The 8,737-nt window shown below is 37.7% G+C and overlaps 1 protein-coding gene and 1 non-coding gene across 2 annotated transcripts in view; both read right to left on the bottom strand.

The window, feature by feature from the left end:
• Positions 1–8,737, bottom strand: part of LOC106877658 (uncharacterized) — a 776,611-nt gene that overhangs the window by 24,387 nt on the left and 743,487 nt on the right. The gene's annotated exons all lie outside the window — the stretch shown is intronic.
• LOC128248410 (small nucleolar RNA U3) lies at positions 7,983–8,213 on the bottom strand. The gene has a single exon (XR_008264655.1). It is a non-coding gene; the product is annotated as a small nucleolar RNA U3 (small nucleolar RNA).

Raw genomic sequence — 8,737 nt, 5'->3', positions numbered from 1 at the left:
AATATATAGTAATATTGACTAACACTCATACACTCATGCACGCACACACACATATATACATATATATACACATACACATATATATATATGCGTACATATATATATACATATACACACACACACATATATATATACATATATTTGAACTCAGAACGTAACGGCAGGCGAAATACCGCTAAGCATTAGGTTACTTAGATTACTGCGACCCTAATATTCGACTGACGCTTGGCTTAGTCGATCCCGAAAATTGAAAGGCAGAGGTGACTTCGGCAGGATTGGAAGTTATAATTTCAAGAGCCTGCCAATTCGCCTCTTGCAATTTTCTGTAAGATATTTATTGTTGTGGGCAGCATACAGTTAACATTTGAAGTCTTCGGCCAAATATTTATACACAAATACCATTTCCAGCGGCCCAGTGTGGTGACTGGGGGTTTCTCTAAGTTGTGATATATCGGCAGACTTGGTCGGCCAGCGCCATAGTAGACAATCAGAATGATACACGCGCATATACATACACATAAACAGATTATGTATCTATAGGTATTTTACACACTTGCGCAGACACAGACATGTTATACATACATACATACACACACACACACACGCACACACACACACACATATATATATATATATATATATATATATATATATATATGTGCATTCATACCTTTATGTATGTGCGTGTGTATGTATGTCTATCGAAGAACCTGGCTTGTGTACAACGAACAGTTTCATGGAATGCATTTCAATTGTGCAATTAGCCTCAGGCTTGGAACATATTCAACTTCTAAAATACTGTTTATGCCCGTCAAGTGCTTGAGTAGATGTGTCAGTGACAATAATAATAATAATAATAATAATAATAATAATAATAATAATAATAATAACGGTTGTCTATGTAATATTTGTTATTTAGCTTTATTTGTATGGTCGGTGGATGTCAGAATTAGAACGGTGGCTGGCAAAAAGACCTAACGTGTTTTAATAAAATACTCTTTAACGCCTGAGTTCAAATTGCGCCAGAGTGGAATGTTAATAGGGTGGCGGTGTTGCTAAATGAATGTGTTGGTCAATTAATGCAAATGGATCCTACCTCGGGATCATCATGCGGATGAAAAGATTAGCAGGGAAACCCAAAGTATATATCTCCTATTAGTTAGTACCTAATAAGCGCAACAGCAGCAGTAGTAGCCGTCGAAGCAGCAGAAGTAGTGGCAGCAGCTGTCGCAGCAGTGGTCGTAGCAGCAGCTGTAGCGGTAGTAGTTGCAGTAGCAATGAATTCAGTAGCCGCCATAGTAGTTGTCCAAATTACACAAACGTATTTTTTTCATTCTTTGCTCTTAGTATAAAATTGAATTCAAGTTTTTCTATTTGCTTTCAAGATTCCTGACGAGAATGCTTCCGTTGAAACAGATTTTGTTCTATCTCGGGAGGGTCATTATGCCAGTAATAATCACACGCACAGGTTCTATATCAACTTTGGCATTATTTAGGCCGACCACATTGCAACGTGCTCTGACTGAGAAGCATTTGCATAGCAGGTCTCCTTTTGTCTGCTCCAAAAAGCACACGGAATATCCAAAGTTTTAAATTTCTGAACTAGTGGTGCTGAATAAAATAATTCTATTTGTGTGTGGAATGTATCAATGAGAAACTGTTGAAAAAAACTAGCAAACACCATTGAAAGAAACCAATAATTTGAAACATGAGCGAGATAAGCCAATAATATACTAAACAGCAGTAAAGATAACCAACCAATCAAATTATAGCAAACGATACGTTTAGCCAGGAATATGAGCCGCGAATATATGTGCACATTCGACAAGGAAATTCATGCATATCTATCTATCTATCTATCTATCTATCTATCGATATATGTATATATATACACACACATACACATACTTATATACAGATATAGACACATATATACATGCACAATATAATGTAATACATATATACACATTCATGCACACATCTACATACATGTGTAGTTATAGATACACATGAGTACGCACATTTCTGTAGGTATAAGCCTAAATGTATGAATATGTGTGTATATTTCAGATAGATTTAAGCTTGAATACATATGTACAGAGGTACAAGTACAATTCCAGCTGGCGCTGGTCGTGGGTCTGGGTGGCTTAATAAACTATACCAGGCTTTCGTTACTTCTTTCAGGTGCCTCTATTGTCACGCGGAGCCATACGCACCCAGTGGAACGTCTGGAATTGGAAGGTTGGAGGTAAAGAGGGCATCACCGACGTCTTTCCTGTTATTCATGTTCAACCCAGGTCATCGAACTAACGCATGCAAGCCTGGGAGATGAAGTAAGGTGGAAGGTGAGACAGGAACCAGAAAGAAGCAAACAACTCCTCAACCAAACATCACTAAGGAAGAAAAGTTCGCTATCAAAAGACTACAGAGTGACGATTCCGGCATAATACTTCCAGCGGACAAGGGAAATGCTACAGTGGTGATGAACAAGTCTGACTACTCTGAAAAGTTGGCAAGTCTTATAAGTAATGGTAGCTAGAGCAAAGAAAGGAAAATGCTCATCTATATTTAAACGATAAACTTCTGGAAAGCTTTACAGATTTTTACAGTTCCAGTGATGGATTGGATCTGTAGTCTTCGAATTAGCTTTCTCATTTCTGATTTTGAGAAGCCTAATTTCTCGAGATTTGTATATAGGCAGTGTGTTACATATCCCAGGGCCCCAATAATTACAGGTATAAACCGGAACTTGTGATCTGGATAAATTAGTATGTATGCCTGTACTGGCACTCCATCGGTTACAACGACGAGGGTTCCGATTCATCCAATCGACGGAATAGCCTGCTCGTGAAATCACCGTGCAAGTGGCTGAGTACTCCACAGACATGCATACCCATAACGTAGTTCGCGGCTGGGGGCAGGATCCAGCGTGACGCAGAATGTGATGCTGACCTTTTAAATTACACATTTTTGCCACCTGAGTTCACTGGATTAACGTGAAATAAAATATCTTACGTGAGGATACAACGCACCGTCGGGAACCGAACTCACAACATTATGATCGTGAGCAGAAAACCCTAACCACTAAACCACGTGCCTTCACATGTATGTATGTATGTATATTTTAGTGTGTGTGTATCATTTATATACGAATTTAGGATTAAGTATGCGATATCTACAAGAGATAAGTAGATACACATCGTATCGACTATCAATATTGCCCGAAGAAAATATTGGATAATTCTTATTTCCCTATTTCCAATGGATAAATATAAAAATTCTTTGTATATTAAGAATCAATATCTATTCAATAGAGATAAGGAAACATGGAATACATTAATAAATAGACGGATAAACAAAAATATAAATATACAAGTCTTTAAAGAAATATATAAAACCACTTCTCCAAACTGTAAATTGATAATTATGTATATACAAAATATGATTTCGATTTGGTTGGTTGTAAGGCGCCACGAGGTCAGTTTTCATTAGTTGGCAGCACTTGAAATAAATTTCGATATGGTTTTTTACAATATGCTGTTTGTATAGCATAGAAATTAATGTAGCGTAACAATTGGTGAGTGCTTCGTCACACATGTTGAGCAGTTGCGCCACTACTCCTGTTTTGGATGCCACTTTCTCGCTGCTTCTATTGATCGTTTGAGATTGTTTCTGTCTGATGTGGTCCTATGGCCCACGCCTCCCCCCTCCGCCCCCGACCAACCCGCTTCCTAGTAGGCATGTCTCACATTAACTACATATATCACATCATATATATATGTGCTGTGTATGTGTGAAGACACACACGCTCACACACATACGAACATATACACATACGTACATCTATACATACGTGCATACATAGGAAATCTTGAAATGAAACTGAACAATGACACATAAATGCATATATATATGAATGTATATATGTACCACTCACACTCTCTCCCTCCCTATATATATATATATATATATATATATATATATATATATATATATATATATGTATATATATACACCTCCATGCATACATATTCGTTTGGATTTATAGACGAGAGGAATTAAATACAGAATGATTGAAGGAATGTAGGTCAGTGTATTAACTTTCAATGTATTCTTAACGAAATCTCTTTCGAATACACCGACATACGTACACATGTACGCATACACATCCCCCGCCCACACACACACGTATACATATTAACATTTTTCAAGATTGTTCGTGTTCGGGTTATTCCCAGACCTTATGCTCTTCAATTGTCTTCATCCTGGTAATATTGTAATACAGTGACAAATCTTTACTGAAAAGATATAATTAAACAGAAACATGCCCTAAGTTGTCATCATTCTAATATAGATTAGACTGTTCCTCCATCATGATCGATTATAATAAATTCAATAAAATGAAACGATGTGGACTGTCTCCCACTGTTAATCTTTGTGAAACATTCATTAAGCTAGTTTATTATCCTTATACTAATTGTAACTGTAATTAAAATCACCAGCTAATTACATAAAATATATGAACGCCAGGTAAATCTATTTCAAGAAAGGGCTGTCACATTAATTGTGACAGAGTCGTCAGGATGGGAGATTGGATATATTTTTGGGGGCCTATTCCCGATCTGTGCGTTCTGTGTTCAAAACCGACCTACGTTAACATTGCATACGTACATACATACATGCATACATACATACATATATACATACATACATACATACATACACAGGAGTGGGTGTGTATTAAGTAGCTTTCTTACGAACCGCATGGTTCCGGGTTCAGTCCCACTGCGTGGCACCTTGGGCAAGTGTCTTCTACTATCGCCTCAGGCCAACCAAACCCTTGTGAGTGGATTTGGTAGACGGAAACTGAAACAAGCCCGTCGTATATATATATATATATATATATATATATATATATATATATATGTATGTGCATATGTTTGTGTGTTTGTGTTTGTCCCCACAACATCGCTTGAAAACCGATGCTGGTGTGTTTACGTCCCCGTGACTTAGCGGTTCGGCAAAAGAGTCCGATAGAATAAGCTTAAAGAATAAGTACCGGGATCGATTTTTCAGTATGGCTGCCGTCCAATCGGAACAAATAAAAGGTAAATGTTTAAAAGAAAACGGCAGAGAAAGATCGTAGGAATTGAATTCTTCACGTTCTTCCATGGAAGTATGGATGACACATTATAGTCATCATCATCCATGCCTCCACCCATCTCTATACACATCCATCTCCTCCTCCTAGTATTACTCGAAGGAAAATGTAATCAGGCACCTCCCCTGAGGGTTTTATGAGAAACAACCGACAATGGAGTTTTCCGTTGGATTCCCAAGTGTTCGAACAGACACTATGGGCATTATCCAAAGATTTCGTTCTTCGTCTACTCTAAAGTCTCCAGTTGGTTGGCTCGGCTCGAAGAATCTGTCTTGCGATCCTTTCCTGCGACATCCCCCATGTCCACAGAACTGGAGTTGTGATTTCTCAATGCGGAAAAGTAGGGGATCAACCTGTAGAGACCCCCTGATCTCTGAGCGACCAAAACAGAAACTACGCCGGCAACTTAGAAATTTGACGTCTTTTCTTGTCTTCTTTCCACCCGAGCCAAAGTAATCCTTGTTGATGCATCACTGCAATTATACATGATAGAGTATACAGTTAGATAATGGTCAAAAAACTAAATTCCTGGTTGTAGAATATGCCATGGTAGAATTTCCGTTGACCGGGAAGTCATTTCTGTAAATTTTGGTCTCAGTGTAGTGCCAAAGTTTTCTTGAAATACTAGCTAAATAGATTCAAATTCCACACCGATATTCCGGTTATGATGTTTACTGTAACTCTAATATACATTGTGAGTGGTATAAAGGCGGTGTTCCTACCACTGGATGGGGGCTGACCTAGGGCTGAACAATAATATGAAAAATTGTATCACATCTGTTATGCACAAGACGCTAGGAAGCACGAGCAGTTATACATTAAATACATAGAAACAGTAGCAGACATGGACGACGAAGAAGAAGAAGACGAAAATGAAAAGAAGAAAATAAGGAGGAGGAGGAGGAGGAGGAGGTGAAGAAGAAGAAAATGAGGAGGAGAAGAGGAAAAAAGGAATAGAAGAAAATAAGATAAGGAGGAAAAGAAAATAAGGAGGAGGAGGAAGAGAAGAAGATGAATAAAGAAGAGAAGAAAATAAGAAACGGATGTAGAAGAAGTAGAATAATGAGGGGAGTAGTAGAAGAAAGTAGTAGTAGTAGTAGAGTTGGTAGTACTGGTGGTGGCGGTAGTAGTAGTGGTAGTTATAGTAGTAGCTGTAGTGGTGGTGGTAGTGGTGGTGATAGTGGTGGCGTTAGTAGTAGTAGTAATAGTAGTAGTAGTAGTAGTAGTAGTAGTAGTAGTAGTAGTAGTAGTAGTAGTAGTAGCAGCAGTAGTTAGTAGTTAAAGTAGAAGAAGAAGAGAAACGGAAGGATTATGACAACGGTAATAACGGAAGTGACACCGATAACAACAAATATAGTTAAAAAGAAAGACATCCGATAGAACAGAAAAGAGTGAGTTGTGCAAAATGGACAAAGGAACGCGTTGAACCGATAATGTTGGTTTTTGTGTTGCTTTATGTGGTAATGTAGTGTATCATTAATCAAATGGAGAATTGATACAGACTGCTGCTACTACTGCTGCTGCTGCTGCTGCTGCTGCTGCTGTCGCAGTGTCAGAAGTGCTAGAACTTGTAGCTCTAGTATTAGTATTAGTGGAAGTAGTAAAATGAAGAGTAGCGGGAGAAGGTAGATGACGAGTCTGAATAATGACAAAATGAACGAAGATGAGGACGTCTTCGCGGTGATGATGATGATGATGATGACAATGATAGTGGTAGTGGTGATGTAGACTGGGAGGAGGTGGAAGAAGAAACGAAGGAAAACGATTAGAAGAAAACAAAGTACATCCAAAAAATTTCAACGAAATAAAAGCAGAAAATGGAGAAACAAAAAGAAAATGAGGTAAGTGGTGGGAAGATGATAGGAAGAGGGGGGAGGTGACGACTGAGATGAATAAAAAGAAAGAGATTAAGAGAAGCGAAAGAAAGAAAGAAAGAAAAAGAAAGAAAGAAAGAAAAGAGAGTGGAATGCTAAAGATTTAAATAATGCATCAAACAAGAGCGTTGTGTTCTTAGCAAAGTTAGAGGAAGTGGAAAGATGGAAGAAGTAGAAAAAGATGCTTCTTGGAAAACGGTCCCTTAAGTATTGAAGGAATCTAATTTGAATTTCCCCGAAGCTGGAATTTAGAGTTGGCATTTTTTTTATCTGAAAATTAGTCGCAATGTGAGTAAAACACACACACACGGAGACAGACACACACACACACACACACACACATACACACACACACACACGTGACATGTACATATATAAATGTATTACGTACCTCTATGTATATATCTTTAGGTATTCTTATCTCTATTTCCATCTCTCTCTCTCTCTGTATATATACACACATACATATACACATGTATTTCTACACCTCTGTAGTTATATACTTATCTCTTCCTATGCATACATGCTTACATTGCATATATACATTGCGTGCATATATATGTACATACATACACGCACACATACATACATACATACATACATACTTACATACATACATACATTCGTGCATACAAAAACATGCACGTATGCACGTACGAGGGTTCAACCGAATGGCGTGCAAAAGGTAACTAACTTTTTTGAATTACTCACATCGATCGATCCAATTGCCCATGTTTGGTAGAATCATTTCCCCGCTATACAAACGTACAGATCAACATACTCGCCTTCCCGTAGAAGCATTTGTGCCATCTTCGAAACCATTCCCGACAAACTGGAAAGTGAGACTCTGAATATCGATGGCTTTTGTGATGTTTTTGCAGCTTCAATACAGGGTATATAGAGAGATAGGCAGATAAAGAGATAGATGTATTTCTTTTTTTTTCCTTATCACTCAAAAAGTATTGAGTCCCTCTTTAAGAATTTATTAAACCTCTTAAGAACGATCCTCAATAGATTTCTCACATTCGTTAGAGGCGAGAAACGAACGATAGAGAAAAACCTGTTTCACGGTCAGGACTCAACGCAATCTCACATCATCGTGATGTTGTTGATCCGCTCAATAGAATCGGATACCGTTGCGACACATACTTAAGAAATGATCTTTGGTAGATAATTAGGTAGATAGATAGATACTAATTTTTCAACGACACTATTAAGATTCCGTTTCTACTGCATGTCATCCGATTACTTTTCTCTAGAAATATGATAATTATTCAGCGAACGTGATATATTAATGGCGTAGGGATTTCCAACGCAGCAACTCAGTGCTTTGTTTAATGATATGATCTTACAATTATATGTATGTGTGTATGAATATGTGAAATGATACACAGTACAGTGTGGAACGTGTCTCATTTCATTAGTTTTGCTGTTTCATTGTAAATAGGACACCGTCTCGTAAATACAGGAAAAATAATTTCGTTAATTTTGAAATACCTGTTTCTTAATTATAAATGTTTAATAAGTAAGACCTAGATATCTCTCTCTCTCTCTCCATGTCTCTCTCTTCATCTCTCTCTCCATCTCGCTCTTTATCTATCCGTCTATGAATGCAACAATGCAAATGCACTCGCATATTTGCACACATATATGGACACGTATGTGTGCGTGTGTGTGTGTGTGTGTGTGTACGTCATATATA

Source organism: Octopus bimaculoides, chromosome 7, assembly GCF_001194135.2.
Source record: "Octopus bimaculoides isolate UCB-OBI-ISO-001 chromosome 7, ASM119413v2, whole genome shotgun sequence".
Taxonomy (NCBI): domain Eukaryota; kingdom Metazoa; phylum Mollusca; class Cephalopoda; order Octopoda; family Octopodidae; genus Octopus; species Octopus bimaculoides.
This window is presented reverse-complemented; position numbering and strand designations above follow the sequence as displayed.